Source organism: Propithecus coquereli, unplaced genomic scaffold (assembly GCF_000956105.1).
Source record: "Propithecus coquereli isolate 6110/MARCELLA unplaced genomic scaffold, Pcoq_1.0 Scaffold41, whole genome shotgun sequence".
Taxonomy (NCBI): Eukaryota; Metazoa; Chordata; class Mammalia; order Primates; family Indriidae; genus Propithecus; species Propithecus coquereli.
This window is the reverse complement of record NW_012149841.1, coordinates 4,850,092-4,869,533: the sequence shown is the minus strand read 5'-3', so window position 1 is coordinate 4,869,533 and position 19,442 is coordinate 4,850,092.

Genomic DNA, 19,442 nt, shown 5'->3' with positions numbered 1-19,442 from the left:
TGAAAAGTTTCTTAAAAAATCATAAATTCCATAGTTTATCACATACCAAAAAATCTAGTATCTTCTGGGCTAGACTTTATGCCAATAACAGCCTTCTGACATCTGTTTGCAAATACTTTATTTTTGTTTACTTCCATTAACTACATTGGTGAGAAATTAGGATTATTGTTTTAAAACAATAGTTTCATTCTTTTAGCCAAGTGATAATGGAATCTAGATGGAAGGAAGGGTACACTGAAAGGAAAGTGAAGTCAGTTCACATTTTTGTAAATTAATTCAGTATGGAATCTTGGAATCAGTTCCCAGAGTCTAAGTTGATTAGACATTGTTGAAATATAATAATAGATATGTAGAAATTGGCATATATCTCTTCCTTCTATTTTTGACAATATTTTTAAAGAGCCCCTAAATATGTGATAGTAATATAATTTTTCATCCCTGAGTCAAAAACGCTACAAGTTCAGGAAAATTCTAAAAAAGAGAGAGTGAGAGGAAGAAGACAAAGGACTAGGAGAAAGAGGAGGAGGAGGACCGGGAAGGGTGGTGGAGAGAAAAAGAGAAATGCATTAAATGATGTTTGGCCAATGTCCATAGTAGTGGACATACTTCTCACTTTAGCATTTATTCTATAGTCCCGAACCAAGAGCAAATAGCATTTGACTGCTGCATCCAAAAAATAGGAAAGGACTTTGAATCAGTTAGTTACTCTTAACGAAGGCAAGCCCATCCCGGGAGGTGTCCCAGACCCTGTAAGAAGGGTCCATATATCTGTTCATCTGTCAGCACACATTTCCCATGTCTGTCTTTCCATTCAGAACAATGCTATCCCTACATGCCTGTTGTGTCTTAACTGCTTTTATTGCTGTGGAAATGTTTCAGAATTTGGAATATTTCCATTTGCAATCATGTCATCTTTAAGAAATTTCAACATGCTAAGAGTACATGTTATCTCCAGTTGTGATGAGTTGATTCATTACCGGATGCTAGTTAGCCAAAGATAGAAACAATTTTTATGTTATTAATCATGTTTCCCACAAACTCCGTAGTAGTTTGCAAAAAAGGTAAATTATTAATATATCAAACATTTCATCCCCTATTGTCAGCTTCATGTTTGCAGAGTATCTCATGCTTCGTAGAGAAAGGCCTGGCATACTTTAAGAACAATGTAGATCTTCTAGTCCATGTTTTTTAAAATGGAAGAAGTAGGTGCTGCATGTACAACATGAAGGAAAATCATTTGACATGAGTAGGGAGATTTATGTAAATTTGAGTATTTTTTGTATTAGAAAATCATCTCCTTAGTTATGCATCTTATCTAATGTAATAAGCTCAGAGTTAGGGAGAAGAGACTGTATCCTGCATGTATGGGATCTGTGAGTGCTGTGGTTGGAATGGGTCCCCCCAAAGTTCATGTGTTGAAAACTAAATCCTAATGCAACAATGTTGAGAGGTGGAACCTTTAAGAGATGGCAGAGCCCTCGTGAATGAATTGATACTGTTATCATGGGAGTGGGTTTATGATAAAAGCATGAGTTTGGCTCTCTTCCTTTCTTGCCTGTGTGTTCTTATGTCCTCCACCATGGGATGACACAGTAAGAAGGCCCTCATAAGATATGGCCTCTTGATCTTGGACTTCCCAACCTCCAGAACCATGAGCCAAATGAATTTCTATCGTTTATAAATCACCCCCATGTGTGGTATTCTGCTGTAGCAACAGCAAAATGGACTAAGACAATGAGTTAGAACACAGCCAGGCCCTGAGCCTAGCCAGTGAGCCTCATTCTCTGTTTGACCTTATGTCAATCTTACACAAGTTAATTTGGCATGATTTGGTTATCTTCTGTGAAGTGGGAAAACGTATTATGTTCAATCAGGAACTATTTATGGGGTGTTCACCATGAGTCACACACGGTTAGGCATTGAGTATATGAAGATAAATAAGATAAATTCACACCCTTCAAGAGCACAGATGATAAATGAAGATAAACAGAACTCTAAGGCATGATAAAGGCAGAGTAGCCGCAGGGCCAACTCCAGACCCTTTCTTCTACTAACTGAGGATGACGCAAGAAGTACTTTGCCCTTCTGAGTCTGTTTCCTCCTCTAAAAATTGGGATGACAATGGCAATACTTCTCTAAGAAGGTCGTCCAAAGGTCAAATAAGAATAAAATAACAATGTCTTATAAATGGTAGAGCACTAAACATATAGTAGTTATTTTAGGAAGAAAATATGACATAGTAGAATGGTTGTGGGTTTAGGGTCACTAAACTCAATTCAAATCTCAGCTCTACCACCTAAAATTTATATGAAATTGAGTTGTTATGAAGATTAAATAAAGCAATTAATCCATCCATCCATCTATCTATCCATTTGACCGAGTTATTAAGTACCTACTATAAGCGAGGCATTGTTCTAGAACTGAGCTCAGAAAACTCTTTCTGTAAAGGGCCAGATAGTAAATATTTTAGGCTTTGTGGGCTATATGGTTTCTGTTGTAGCTTCTCAACTTTGCTGTGTGGTGTGAAAACAGCCATAGAGAATTCATAAACAAATAGATTGTTGTGTTCTGGTTCAACTTTGTTTACAAAAATGAGTGGTGGACTGGAGATGGCCTGTGGGCTGCAGTTTGTCTACTCTGCTTCTTATAAATACTAAACAGGACCCTTAATCCCATTGAGGTTTTATTTTACTGAACAGGATAGACAAAGCACAAGTAAACAAAAAAGTAAGGTAACTACAGATCACATTTCTCTAATAAACTATGGAAATGACTGTTGCACCTTCCAGTGCATGGCATAGAGCAGGAGCTTGATGAATGTTTATTGAGTTGATACATGAAGAGATACTTTCTACTTGTTCTCTAGACTCTGCAACTATATTTTCTTCAGTATTGAATACACAATTGGTAATAAACAAAAGGCACTGGGTGAATTTGTAAATTTTCACTTATAAGTTGTGTGCCTTAACAAGATTCTGAGAGCCAAATGTGGTGCTAAATACTCAGTTCTTGGGGGCCATTTATTATTTTCTGAACTTTCCATGCCAATCAATTTATATCCAAGAAACTAGAAATGCAATTAAGATATAAATACATTAGTCTGGTTTCATGGACATGAGGCCAGAGCCCTATGCAGAGAGCCCCATACTTGGCTTAATGGTCTGCTGTTGCTGTCTTGAAACTTCATAATTTTTAAATAAGGGGCCCCATATTTTCATTTTGCAATGGGTCCTGCAAATTATGTCACTTATCCTTACATCTGGAGTGAAATTGTAAAGTTCATCGAGAGTAAGGCTATGAAACCAATGACCCAAGGGCCAAATCCAGCCCATCTCCTATTTTTGCATAGTCTATAGGCTATGACTAGTTTTTACATTCTAAATAGTTGAAAAAAATCAAAAGAAGAGTATTATTTTGTGCCATGAAAATTATATGAAATTCAACTTTGTGTCCATAAAAACATTTTGTTGGCACATAGCCATGCTTTTTGTCTCTGTATTATCTGTGGCTACATTCCTGCCACTATGGCATAATTGCAGTAGAGACTGATGACCTGCAAAGCCTAAAATATTTGCTGTCTGAACCTCACAGAAAAATATATTGACCCTGATCTGGAGGATATTCTGTTTTAATGATTAGACTTTTTATTTTAGTTCACTTTATTTTCATTTGCTTTATGGCTCTAAACAGCATAAGATTTGAGCTCACTGTCGTATCCCCAGGTCTAGGATAGTACCTGATACACATTAGACACCCCAAAATATTTAATGGAAGTTGAATGTTGTCGGATGATTGTTATACATATCTTCTTTTTCCCATTTTATTTAATATTCTTAAGACAATGATTGCATGGGAGAGAAATGCTTTCCCAAAGCTATCTTGTACAGTGCTTTGAGCGTAGAATGTGCTCTTGCTTCATAAATGTTTATGACAATGAACTGGGTGCACAGTAGTTGCTATTTAGCATAGTGTTGCTACTTGCTGCTTAACTTCTTTAGAAGTAGAATGTTTATTGGTAGTTGAATTCTTAAAAGTATGTTTGGAAGCTTTGAGATTAAAGACTGAAGATAAGTAATTTTTAATCTTAAGGCTCAGGGCAAAAATAATTTGCCAAATATCTGAAATGCTTCTTGCATTAAATAGAAGAACCTAGTACACCAAGGATGCTGACACATGGTAAAGAGAAGTGTCTTGCTTATATGATTGTAACTTCCAAATCTATATTTTTCAGTCCTGACTTCTAAACTAATGTATCCAACTGTTACTGGACATCTCCACTGGATGTTTAATAGACAATTCAAACTGAACAAATCCAAAACTGGATCCTTTGATTTTTTTCCTCCAAGCCTGCTTTTTCAGTCTTTTCTGTCTCAATAACACTATCCCAACAGTTACTCAAGGTGATAGCCAGGAGTCATTCTTGATTTTTTTCTCTTTCTCTCACCACTCCATTACCCCATCTAACTCATGAACAAATTCTTTCATTCTTCCTCCGAATTATATTCAATATCTCTACTTCTCTCCATCTTGTATGATACCTCCTTAACTCTATACCTCTGTCCATCTCCTCCGGACCACTGCCAGGGCTTCTTGTGGGCAGCTGTTTTCACTTTCACTTCCCACATATTATCCACATGGTGTGCAGAATGATTTTTTTTATTATGAAATATTTGAATTTACAAAAATTGTGGAGAATAATATATAATGAATGCCTATGTATCTATGACCTAATTTTTGAAATAAAAGGTGAAAAGCAATCAAAACCTCCTGAATTCCCTGCCCATTATCTCTTTCCCCTCTGTCCTCAAATGTTACCACTATTTTCAATTCAGTAAATGTCATTACCGTGAGTGCATTTACATTTTTGCTATTTATATTGCTAAACAAGATATAGACTTGTTTGCTTGTTGTTAACTATACACATACATAAATTAGCTATATAAATCACACTTTGAATCAAGTAGTTTTTTTTCTCTTAGACTTGGCTCCAGTTTTGAAGTTTCAGTGCTGTATAGTATTCCACGGTACAGTCATGGTGCAATTTTATTGATTCCTTTCCACGTCGATGAACATTAAAGCTGTTTTCAAGTTTTTAATATATACTAAAAAATGTTGTAACTGACTCTTTTGTATGTCTCTTGTGCACATGTGCAATCACTTGTCTAGGGTAGTGATTTCCAAACATCTTTGAATGAGATCATAGTAAGAAATATATTTTACATAACAACCATAATGTGTTGTGTTTATAATATATGTATTTATAGCATTGAAAGTAAAATTTATAAAAGAATATTTATCTTGACTACTTTCAATATATTCTGATAATTTCCTATTTTTTGTTATGCTATGTTATGCTATGCAATTCTAATTTATAAAATGTTTCTGACCCACGACATTGATTTTATGTTTCTTTAATGGGTCAACACACCCAATTTGAGAAACATTGCTCTATGCCATACATTAGGAGAAGAATTGCTGGGTCGGTCTATCTATCTCTCTCTCTCTATCTCTCTATCTACCTATCTTATAACTTCACTAGATATTGGCAAATTACTCCTCAAAGTGGATGTGACTATTTATACTCCAATATACTCACTCATTTTTGGTGTTGTCCAGCTTTTAAACATTTGCCAATATGATGACAGTAAAATGATATCTTTTTTCGATACACACTTCCCTGATTAACAGTGAGTTTGCGTATGTTTTTATGTCTTATTTAAAGCCCTTTGATGGCATTCCAGAACACTTAAATAAGATCCTATCTCCTTAGTATGTCCAACAGTTCCTTTATAATTTATCTGCTCCTTCCTCCACTTTGATCTCATCTTGTGCCCTTTTTCTCTTTCTATTTTTCAACTCTACCAGACAGAAATCAACTACAGTTCATGCCTGCCTCCTACCATGTATACAAACACACTGTGGTTAAACAGAGGGAGCGCATACACTTTTCTGGAGTAAATGTTATTGACTCTATTGTTCTTTTACACAAAAGTTTGCCATAAAATTTAAAAAAGAGTTACTCAAAATGCAAAGAAACATGGAAATGTGATTAAGAAATTTCCATGTGATTAAGATAAAATTAGTTAGTAGGAGCACACACACAGATGACCTGTATGGATTAGCTTAAATGATCTTTATGAATAGGTTTATTCTTTAGAATCAAGGTATGATTCTAAAGATTACAATTAAAGAATAATCTTTATTATTTAGAGATATGTTTATTTAGAGATCTAGAGGGACAAGTGAATAATATACCTGAGCATATGGGAAACTTAAGCAGATAAATGTAAGTTATAAAAAGAGCCAAATGAAAGAAATGAAAAATAATTTCAGAATTGAATAATTTACTCAATGACCTTAAAAATAGACTAGATCCAGTAGAATAAAAAGGACAGTAAACTTGAAGGTAGGTCAACAGAGATTATCCAAACTGAAACACAAAGAGAAAAATGACTGAAGACATGAGTTGTGACATCCAGAATAGATGGGATAATATAAAAGTAATCTAAAATGGATGTAATTTGAATCCCAAGAGAAGAAAAAAGGAGAATGAAAAAAAAATGGTTGCAGATGTAGTAGCCAAGAATTGTCTAAAATTGATGAAAGATATGAACACATGTCCAAGAATATATTTGAACACTGAACAACACAAATACAAGTATCATATTTAGGCAGATAATAGTCAAACTATTTAAAACCAAAGATAGAGACAAAAATCTTCAAAGCAGCTCTGGTACGGAGGGATACACTATATATATCAGAACAAAAGCAGCTGGCTTCTCATGGGACACATTGTGGGCCAAAAAACAATGGAGCATCTTAAAAGTGCTAATAGAAAAAAAAAGTTTATTCAGAATCATATAATATTATAGAATAGAATATGTAAGCAAAAATAACCCTTCAGAAATAAAGCAACATGATGACCTTTCAGAAAGACAAATGCTAACTGGTTTCCTGTAGACCTGCCCTACAAACAATACTAAAGGAAGTTTTTCAGAGTGAAGTGAAATGATACTTGAAAAACTCCTGCATCTGAAGACAAGAATGCAGAGGCAGACATCAAAGACCTTTAAAAAAATAATCTTCATGTGAGTTTATACACACATAAGAACAAACCATGTTCACTTTATGTATAAAGTCATAGATTGAAAGAAGTAGAATAGAAAAGATATAACATGCAAATTAAAGCTGGTGAAACTATACTAACCATAAAAAATAAACATCAAGAATAGGAGTGTGACTAGAGATAAATAGAGAAATTTCATTTTCTCTTTATGAATAAAGGGTTGATGTATGAAGCCATAATTGACAGAACCAATAATATTTGGAGATTTCTAAGACCCTCTTTCAAATATTGATAAAACAAAATGAAATAAAAATTAGTAAGGATATAGTGGAATTGAACAATATTATGATGCACTGTGAACATAATTGACATTTATAGAATACTGCATCCAACATCTAAAAAACTTACACTCTTCTAAAGTTCATAAGACATATTCATCATCTATAGGGTCACAAAACAAATCAATTAATTTCAAGGAACTGAAATCATACAGAATATGTTTCTGACCACAAAGGTAATAAAATATAATCAAAAAACATAAGATATCTAGAAATGTCCTGAATCAAATATAGTGAGTAAAAAAAAAAAAAAAAAAAAAGGGCAGGAGGAAAGGAAGGAAGGGAGGGAGGGAGGAGAAGAAATGAAGGGAGGGAGAGAGAAAAGAAAGGAAAAAGTTGGAGGACTTATTCTACCTAATTGCACTGTGAAGCTACAGAGTAATCACAAGAATGTGTGATATCAGCATAAGTACAAAAAATATATCAATAAAACAGAAGTATACTCACACATACATAATCCATTGATTTTTACAAAGATGCCAAGTTAATCCAAATGCAAAGGGGGAAATTAAAGTATTTTTACAAATGGCCTGGAAGAACTATTCTTCCAGACTATTCTTCCGGAAACAGCAACAACAGCAACAACAGCAACAACAACAACAACAACAACAACAACAACAACAATAAAACTGATGTTCAACACTTTCCTCACACCACACAACAAAAATTGACATGAAATGAATTATCATTCTGTAGGAAAATTTAAAACTATTCAACTTCCTAATTAAAAATTGTTAAGCTAACAATGTTTTAGAACACAAAAGAGCATTAAACATAAAAAAAAAATTATAAAGTCATAAAAATGAAAATTTTCTGCTCATCATAAGATTCAGAAAATAAATAAGCAATCTACTAACCTGGAAAATATATTTGCAATAAATATATTTTACACAGAATTTGTAACAAAATTATACCAAAAACTACACATAATTAAAAGACAAACAACAGAAAAAAAAGAGAACAGACATTTCAAAAAAGAACCACGAATGACCAATAGGCATACAAAAAGGGGAAAATTAAAATGAAAACCGCAAGGAGACATTTCCATTTACTGATACCTAAATTCAAAAAGACAGAAAATATTAATGATGGTAAGAATGTGAAGTACCTGGAACTTTCATTGCTGTTGGAAGTAAAAGTGATTCTACCACTTAGTTAAATAGGCAATTTCTTATAAATATAAATGCACATTTACTGTAGGAATCAGCATTCCATTTTTTAAATATTTAACCAAGAAAAATACAAATAAATCTCCACAAAATACTTGTATGAAAATCTTTAAACACCCTTGTTCAAAAAAGCCCCAAAGTAGAAACATCCCAGATGTCCATCAATAGGTGAATGGATTAACAAATTGTGGTTTATTAATACAGCAGACTACTACTCGGTCCATAATAGGGAGCAAACTGCTGTTACACACAACAGCCATGTTCAAAAACATTATGTTGTATGAAGTAAATCAGACACAAAAGGATGCACAACTGTATTATTCATTTACATAAAGTCCCAAACAAGTAAAACCAATCTATGGCGATAAAAATTAAGCTTCTAAGAATTAGAGGGAGTTGATTGGAAAGGGAATAAGGAAGCTTTCTGGGGTGATGGAAATATTTTATATCTTGCTTTGGGTTTTAATCACATGGATATATTCAATTGTCAAAACTCATCAAACTGGATACTTAAATTCTGTATGTTTTATTATAGTTTTAGTATGTGTACATTATGTCTCAATGAATTAAAAATAAAAAATAACTAGAATGGAGTCAGTCGGGCCTGTGAGCAAGCTGATGCAATAATTCAGGCGAAAGGTAATGAATGACTGGACCAAGGCAGTGGATGTTAAGAGGGAAGAGAAGGAAGCAGGTATTTATTCTCCAGGGGCTCCCTCTAAAGTCTGGGACATTTGGGGACCTGTGATGGAAGAGCAAAAACTGTAAAATAATCTCGGAATCTGCGAGGCCCATTTTTGATCATAGGAGGTTTAGATGGTTGTGTGAAGTGAGATATTGCTGTATCCTTTCTCAGGTCCATCCATAGGTTGCATAAATTCAACAACCTCTACTCTTATCTTTCCTTAAGTGCATAGGTAAAAAGAGTCTTAAGCTTTGAGCCTCAATTTCTTCATATGTAAAATGTGGATAATAATAGTGTCTTTGTAATAATATTATGGTAATTAAATGAGATACTGCAGTAAAGTATTCAGTATAGTAATTGATTATTCAAGGAAGTTGTTCACCTGTATATATTTGTTATCTTCGGTGTTTCCATATTTTGACATTTTTTTACTTCAGTACCTTTTAGCACTTTGAACTCTATTTTGTAAAAATGTTTATGTGTTCTTTGTGGGCTTGGATTTCTACTATTACATATGCATCACTAAAAGTTATTGTGTGCTGAGTCAGCATACTGGGCAAAATTTGCTCATTGTAGGCACAGATAAAAGAAATATCCAAGACTTCATTTGGCAGAAGAGAGCCACAGATGAGGATCTAATCATTCTCTCTGCTCTAATTTGCCTCTCTTCCCGGCCATCAGCCATGGGAAGTCAAGATTAGCCGCCTGGACAGGTGTGTAAGCAGTAGAGCCTCTCCTCCTGCAGATCTCAAAACTAGGGTAGCCACCAGGTGCCAGTCTGCCCTATCAGCATGCCATGCACCCAGGAGTAAACCCAGGTGATTGTGGGGCCAGAGACAGATCAACTTAAGCCCAAGGTGAGGCAGTTGAGCTGGGGAAATAAGAGGGCTACTTAATTTACTTGTTCCTTTTAGAATGATGGAACCAAAAAGCATTTAGAAAAATAAATAAAATGATGGACTAGGGGATGGGAAGACTGTATGGATTGGATAGGAGTATTTCTTCTGAGGAACAACAATTGAAAGGACTGAAAATTCTGAAATTTTTTCGCTGGTGTGGTTGATGGCTGTCCAGTTCATCGAAATGATGGGTAACGGAATGCTTGAGGGAGAATCCCAAATTTGATAGAAGCAGTGAGCAGACTTTTGCAGAGTAGTGATGGGCATCTTGGACTGCGGGATGGTGAGGCTTCATGGCTTCAGTAACCAGCTGATGTCCTCAGAGTGTAGTAGGTGGTACAGTCCCAGGACCCAGGGGTTCCATACAAAGCAAAAAAGCACTTTCAATGTGAGGGGGCAGGTGTTGGTAATGAAAGAGAGTGCCTCTCTCCAGTGTATCCCTAATTTTCTGATAGTACTATCAGTGACCATGTAGGATTAATGTGAGTATTAAATGAGATAATGTAATACACTCAGCTGGAAAGAAAGGTAAGGACTTCTCTGTATTATGTATCTGTTCTTTTGCAAAGTCTGGTCAACACAATACAGGGAAATCCCTGCCTTTCTGTCTAGTTGAACAATTTGTATGTTATCTCATTTAATCCTCATAGCAATTTTACAGTCAGTGAATTTTATTCCCAGGATACAGAAAGAGAAACTGAGGCACAGAGCATTTATATAAGTTGCCCCAGGTTGTACAAGTGGTCTGTGAAAGCACTGAGTTTTGTGTACAGTTCCGACTGCAGAACTGCTCTTAGCCACTCTGTGAGACCTTCTGCTCTTCTGCCTCTCCGTGTCCTCCTGGGGAGCTCTTGGCCATGTCTCTCCTGCTGTAACCTGCTCTCCATTCCTGAAGGATCCTTTGCGTTTGTCTTCTTCCAACATCCAAGTGCCAGCTTTCTTGCTGAAGACTCATCGGAAGAGAAGATCTCTTTTATAGCATCATTGTATTGCTCACTTGCCACACACCAATGACTCACCATGATCTTTGGGGAGGAAATTTAATTTTAACATTTGCTGTCCTTTAACTTTGACCTCTGGTTGCATTTTCAGCATTCTTTTCCATAACCTGTGCTATGTCAACATCTAATCATTTGAAAGTGCCAAACACTCCAATGGTTTTGCTGGCCTGTGCCCAAGCTGTCCCTGATGCCAGTATGATTGCCGGAGGATTCTTTAAAACCTCTCTTAGGAGGCCCTCATTGACAGCCTTGGGCAAGGTTTATGCTATTTCTTTTGCACTCTGATAATACTGCATATCTTACTCAGTCAAAGAATTTTTAAAAATTCTCTGCTTAAATTTTCCATTTATTCATCTGATTTTCCAATTAGATTGCAAGGATCTTGAAAGCAGGAGATATGACCAGCTCAGTTTACTATTTTCAGTGCTTAGCATAGGACTAGGCTCATAATGGGAATGCAGAAATGTTTAATGAAAAATAATTTGACTTTAATGTACTCATTCCTTTAACAAAATTTATAGAGTATGATGTGCCAAGCCATATGCTAGACTTTGAGAATGCTGAAACAAAAAATATAATCACTGCTCTTAAGTGGCTCACAGACAAGCAGAGCAATAGATACTTAAACAAATATTGGTAGCAATGTCCTATGTTTTAATGTGAATGAATGTTTACTACTGTGGGCTCAGAGGAAAATGCCTAGAAAATCAATAAAGCTTTTTCCTCTGCAGTACAGAGGAAATTCTATTCTACAGTCCTGAGCATCCTCTTGTGTACTTAGATGGAGATCAGGAAGTTATTACTTGATGATTGATATCATTAGTTCTCACACCAACCTTCTTGATTACAAATCTTGGTATGTGATCTTGGGCAGATCATTTACTCTCTCTGTGGCACAGCTTCCTCTTTCGTAAAATATGGATGCCAGCTTTATCAGTATTTTCATTATGATTATTGTGGTCCTCAAAACACCAGTCATTACTGTAATTCTCGGATGGACTTTTTCAAAGACACTGTTATACAATACAGACTGGCAGCTCCAGCCTGTGTTCACGTTCATGCCTGGGCTGTAGAGATTTGTGATGGGGGCACATAAATTGTGAAAGAAATAGGGACCTCTGTCTGAATTCTTTGGGAGAGCATGCATTTTAAAGAGCTGAAAAGTTAGAACATAAACAAGATACCCTAGAATTTGTTGCTGAAAGTACTAAAGTGACTTTCTGAATCCTGGGAGCTGGAGAGAGGGGGAGAAATTTATTCTTCATAACCTAATAGCAGGAGAATTGTCACACTACAATTCTGCTTTCTCAGATGAGAAAAACAGACTCACAGGCTTCCCAACACCTTGAATATTTAGTGAAAGATATGAATCTGATGGAGTCCCCTGGTCCCAGTTTGTAGCCTCATTATGCTTTCTCCTGGAATTTTCTGAATTCCTCTTGGTGAATTGGTGAATACAGCCCCAGCTCATCACAGCCAACTCCAACACATGTTCCCTTCTGGGAATTTTCAGCAGCTCCTGAATAAATGACACATCTCTTCAGTTGTAATTTCACAAGCTCTTATGTCATTCTCCCTGCCACGTATAACTCTTGAAAGTTGCAGTTTTCTGCTCTTCAACTAACTCCCCAATTTAGACTTCCTCTGTCTTTTGCTTTATATCTCCCAAGTTTGCAAATGGATTTCATTCCAAGGGTGGAACAATCTGACATAACTAACTTACCTTGCCTGGAGAAGGAGAGCTCTTGGTAGCAATCTCCCTGTGGGCTATCCTCCTATTTCTAGTTTCTTCTTGATTTAGAGTCTGTCACTGTGCATGTGGACCCATTGTTCTCAGGAAGAAATCTGATATTCTCAAGCAGCCCCAGACACCTTCATGGATGCCTCCCTCTCTCTCTTTCCCTGTTCTCCCCTGACAGCCTCCCAGGACTAACCCCACACATTTCCCCACACTGCCTGGTTTAGCACTTGCTCTGCTCCTCCATCCCGGCCTCCCCCGTCCCCCTCCTGGTGACCTCAAGCTGTAAAATGCTATAGTATCTCTGGCTTGGGCTCCTTATCTGGCCCAGAATTCTTTCTTCTTCCGTAAGACATTGTAGAAGAAGGAATGTTCATTTATAATGTCTAACTTCTCTAACTTTTCCCTCCAGGCTCCTTCAGATGGTATTTTTGCTCATGCTGCCATACAAATGAAATGGCCTTTTCTCGCTTGCCTTGGGAGATGTGGCGTTTCCTCAGAATTAGTTGGGATCCCATCCTTAGGTTGTTGCATAGTTTTAACGAAGTTGGTGATGGGCTGTAGATCAAAACAGAGAGTAGTGGGAGGCACTGGCTGCTTTGAAGACAGTATCCTCCTTGCACAATGGAATTTCTGGCACAGTCCTCAGGTTCTTGAGTTTCCTTTTCTCTTTTGTTCCTGGAACTGTAGGAAAGAGTGATTTTATATTATTTGGGCTTCTCACCACCACCACTTTATTATCTGACATTCTTTGTAACATGCTGTATGCGAAACCTGAATATCACACAAGGCTTCAGAATCAGAAGAATGTGTTCAATGACTATTCTAATTCCTCTGAACCAGACATGAAACTCTCTTATTAATAGAATCTTCCACTGGGTGCACTTTGACGTATTTCCAGAACACTTTCACGTACATTCTGATTTGACTTCAAAAGCTGGTTTAGCTACTTTCTGCCCAGGTGTTAGCCTCTGACTGAGTGACTACAATGTGACCAGAGGAAGATCCACCTCCACCTACTAATGTAAAACAAAACAAAACAAAACAGACACAGGGGACTTAGGTATACAATTCTTTTTGTAATACAAGATACTAGCACCTGCTGGAAAAATGTTACGGGAATTAGGGAACAAATCATGGAAATGGCTTCGCACAGAGCTGGCACTCAATGAATGCTACTTATTATTGTTATAGGACTTAAACATGTTTCCTCACCTGGGCCCCACACCACACCTTGAGGATCGCTTTTGTATCATGACAGGAGGGTGAGTTAAGAGAATCTTAGTCTCTGACTGAATTATGAGCCAAAACATAATTATGGACTGGCCAGCTTATGAAACCAGACGATATTGAAATCACGACTCAAACCTACTCACCTAATTTCTCTCTTCCCATTACATGATGTTCTTACAGAGTTCATTTATGCAATTGTTTATTTAGCCTACAAATATTTATTGGGCACCGACTGTGTCCTATGTCCCAGACTAATTACTAGGAATACAGACCTAAGTAGACCTGGTCTCTTGCTTCAATGAACTTGCACTCTGTGCTGTCCTCAGAATGTTTGGACCTACTTCCTTTGAGTTTATAGAAATGTGTGTGTTTGCAATGGTTTAAAACCCAGATCTTTGTAAGATGTCTCACTTGTCTTTCCTTCTTTTATCATAATACAAGCCACATACTTTATAAGACACTAAAATGTTTTATGAACAGTTTATGAAACCAAATATAAGTGCGATCATTCATTTTGTGGTAAAGTTCAAATACAGACTGTAAGGAATTAAGAGACTGTTGACAGATAGTCTGAATGTTGGGAAGTGAAAATATGTGAATACATAAATAAATACATCTACATGTGTAAATGTATACAAATATATACATGCAGATATATTTCAGGGTTAACATAGTAAGTAATAAATTTTGTTTGAATATTTTGCTTTCTTTTTCGAGAAATAGAGACATTGTTTGTCCTTGTCCTTGTAAATGGGTACTTCCTAAATGGGATTCTATTCATTCCAGTGATGGGAAGCCCAGTGATTTTCACTTGGACAACTGGTGTGTCTACTGTCATCAGTTATCACAAAGACCTTGGTGTAGGGTATGCTCCTTGGGAGAGACTCATAAGGAAAGAGGATTTTATGATGGACTCATCCAGATGTTTGAACAGCTGTTTTAGCAGGGTTGTTTGGATAATTTTACAGAATAATATTTTGTGATAAAGTTTCTCTATGTGAAATGGCCATTGTTTCTCAAAGTTCTTTTACTCAGAAGCAGAACATGAATTCACGGGGGCTCACGATTTAATTGAGAAAATGAAATATATCATTTTGAGATGTTACACTAAAACATAAATGGCTTTTGCTCCATCCCAGACATGCACTTGAAGCAAGGCATTCTGGTGGAGAAGAAACCCATAAGGGCTTTTTAAAAATAGGATACACTTTGATTGTGATCCAAGGAAGAACTGATAGTGAGAGATTAAAACATTTCCAGGGTAATTTACAGCTTCCTGCATTTTTAAGGTTCCTTTATTTTATGTCTTAATGGTCAGGCATAATTTATATATGCCATGGCATAAAGAAGCACAGCCAGAGATTTTCTCTGCTACTCAGAATCTTGGTTGATTTAAGAGAGCAGATGCTATCTCGTGCTGTACCAAATGGAGCCAAGACCTGTAGACTCCAAACAGCAGCCAAGCCTGTGCATATGTTGACAGGTTTTACAGGCAGTATTTTTCTGAGCTCTTGATCAAGATGAGAATAAGAATGCAAATAATAATAATAATCAGATGAAGAAGGATAGGATTAGAAGAGCAGAAGAATAAAGTGGAATTGCTACTGTACCAGAAATGCTAAGATTAGCATCAGCAATTAATAACACTAGAGCTTCCGTAATTCTTGTGTGTGTGTTAACTGGAGTCAACTCAGCAAATGCTTAGGGAGCCCATGTGCCAGGCATTGAGCTAGACACTAAAAGGTTAGAAAGATGAATCAGATTCAGCCATTCATGTTCTAATTGGGAGACTCTCCTATGGGAATTATTACTCCCAGGGGTGGGGGGAACATTAAATGTGTCAGAGAAGCACAAAGAAAAATACTGTAGGAACAAAATAGAGAGATTATGTTAGATTTAGAGATTGGGAGAGCCACATGGAGGAAGAGAGATACAGAAAGGCTTTAAAGGAAATGTGGATTTCGGTAAATGCATATAGAAAAGGACAAAGTCATGCTAGGAAAATATACCATGAACATAAATGTGGAGGTGGGAGTGTGTATAAGCTCTGTCTGGAGAATGAAGAGCAGTCTGAGTAGCTGGAATGAAGGATGTTTTATGGGGATTGTGGCAAGGAAATGCTGGGTTATCATTAGTAGGAATTTGTTTTCAGAGAGCTAGGTTTCCTCTAGCACTGACTTAGAACAGGCTATATACTAGGTGAACACTGGTTTGAATCTTGTCTCCTGCTCTGTTCTGTCTCTCCAAGCTGCCATCCCATGGTCCATTCAGGCATGACCATTTCTCTACCCTACAGTAGATTTTAGGGAAACTGAAAAGACTTTCTGTTAAAGAGCAGAATTTCTGACTGATGAAAAGGCCAGGCAACATGCTGAGCTGCAGTGGGTGCCTGGCTTTTTTTTTTTTTCACTTTAGTCTTTTCCAATGGGGCTATCCTTTGACTACACCCATCTTCTCCCTGACTACAGGCTGGGAATGTTTTTTATTTAGTTTCTAGACATAAGATCTCCTTATTCACGGACTTCAGGGATTGTCCTTGACCCTGAGAAGTGCTACAAGGTTGTGGATAGAGACCCTGGCTCTGTGTGTGTTCTGCTGACTAGCTACAGAGGAATCCTGGAAGGATGATGTGCTGTATCTGTAAATCAATCACTGTGACCTGATACCCATGAAAATAATTAGACAGGGAGTCATTAACCTGGGCTTTTGTTGTGGCTTGACTGAGACTGAGCTGTGTGACCTTGGGCCACTGAACCTATTTGAACTCCAGTTTTATCATTTGTAAAATGGTTTAGCTTAACTTGATCTCCAAATTTTCTTCCAGCTCTAGTTTTTGTTGTTGTTCTACAAAGACGTTTTGATTGTATAGTTTTTAAAACATGAAGAATATGAGCGTGGCTACAGTTTCACATTTCCTCTTGACTTTTGGATTAAATGTCCTTTTAGCTGATATTATTCAAATTTGATATGAAATGACAAATATGTCAAACCATTCTTTCCTTGCAATTGTAATTCTAATGTAAGTCGTTAATCCTGCCAAGGAGAAAAAATGTCAAATATTTTTGTAAACAAATAGCTGATAGGAATGCTAGGTTTATTTAAGTTTTGAAAATCTGTACAGAGGAAGTAGTATCCTGTAGTTATTAAATTAAATAGCTATATTAGGAATTCCTTACCAAAATCAAGTATTTACAGTAAATTTTGCTATGGAATGTTGGCTGGTTTCTGTACAGTTGTGAGGTTATTTTGCTTCATACTGAAAGGAGCAGAGCATTAAAACAGAGTACCATCAACACTTTACCCTAAAGCGTAGATGCTTTTTATTTTAGGGAGGAAAATGTAAAAACTTTGGAGAACAGTAGTATAACATAGCATAATGCAGTATTAAAAAAGAATGCCCACATGTTTAATTCCCCACAAATGGAACTTCAGAAAACCACAGTAGCTCTTAAACGGTGCATTGCAAGAATAAAAACATGATCCAATTCTGAAAGCATTCCTGCTGGGTGGCTAGATGTTATTGCCTTTTAGGCCTTACTTTTCTTAGGAGTAAATCAGATATTGTACAACCTTTTATAGAGTGAGGCCTAGATTGTTCCATTATGCTTAGGAAAATATGGAGAAGGAGCTAAGTGTTTCAGCAAATTTTTAAACTAATTGAATCAGTAAGGCAGAAGCCAAGAAAGGAAGAATTTCTGGTCTTTTGCTTTGGGTGATGATATTGGAGGCTAATACATAAAGCGTGAATTATAAATGTCTGTTTGCTTGTCTGTCTTTCTGACTAAATTGAGTTGCTTAAAGAAAGGGACCTTGGCTTACATATACAGATATATATTTCTGTCTGCAGTGACTAGTATATGCGTGGCACCTAGTGGGCCACCGGTAATTATTTGTGGAAATTAATGGAAAAAAAAATTAGAGCAGAGTAAAATAACAACAGCAATAAATAAATGAGAAGCAGCAGCAAATATTTTCAAAATTAAGTGATAGAAATTTTTAGCTTTGTGAAATAAAGAATTCCTCAGTGCTTGTTAGCTGCCATGTAATGTTCTGTTTAAAATGCACCCGTATTTATTGAGCCCTCATTTTTGTACTGGGATGAGGTTTTATAAAATTGAGGTTTTTACATTTCAACAAACATAGAAGCAGATCATAGAAATTAAATACAAATTATCATAAGTTTTGTTCTTTGCGGAACAACATATGAGATGGCATTGTCTGTTGGGACCTTTAGATGTTACAGTTTGTCCCATTACACAAATACAACTTTTTACTACAATTTTACTGACTATCATTAAATTAACATTTTTGTACTATCTTTCTGGTCATCCATCCTGGGACAGGAAGTTTGATGTATTATAGGGAGAGCATGCTAGAGCCCTAGAAATCATTATACTTGGCATTCTGGAGTAGAAGTAACTTTATGGATCAGAGTATATTTTCGTGTGTGTGTGTGTGTGTATTTTCTCTTGCCTATTTGACATATTTAATACTATGTATTAAGACTGTAAATGCTAAAAGTAACATAAAATTAAGGAATAGCAGTTTTATTTTCTTCTTCCTGATATTGGTTTCTAACATTAAAGCAAAATGCAGAGACTGATGAACTGTTTATCAATTTTCTGTCTTTGTTTTTAAGTATGTTGCTGGTTTATAACTTGTGCCTTGAAAATGGGTGTGTGGTTTAAACACAGATTTTGCACTTTAAATTGAGACCATAATCTCAGTTTTGGAGTGAGGAATTCCTAAGATAACTTTGTTTTGTGAAAAATGAGGCTGCTCAAATGGTAGACAATCCCAAGTGCTTTAATTGTCATCTAAAAACATAACGAATCAAGTGTGCCATTTCCTCTTTATCTTTTTCCTTTGGCTTTGTTTTAGAGAAAATAATTTCCTTATCAATTCTGCAGACATAGTGCTAGTTTATATCTTAAGAGTGGATGCTATCAGTTTTAGTACATTGACTGAAGTTAAACTATCTACATTGAGTAGGAGAGGGGAGCTTTCCTGGCATTAAACCCAAACAGAATCTTAGTAAAATTTATAATAAATCTACTTGATTATTGTATAATTTAAATGCTCTTAATCCTAGAAATGGCTATTAATGTAGTGTCCTTTTTATATTTTGATAACATAAGCACAGAATGTGACACGAAATTGGAAGCTCCTAGCTATACTAGAGGTTACAGCTAAGGAAATTTCTCTAATTTTGATATTTTTAGGTGTGATCTAAATACGTTTCTTTTTGATGGAGATTATATAAGAATACATTTTAGTAAACATTTGAGATTACAGTTTTCAAGCTTCAGGAAA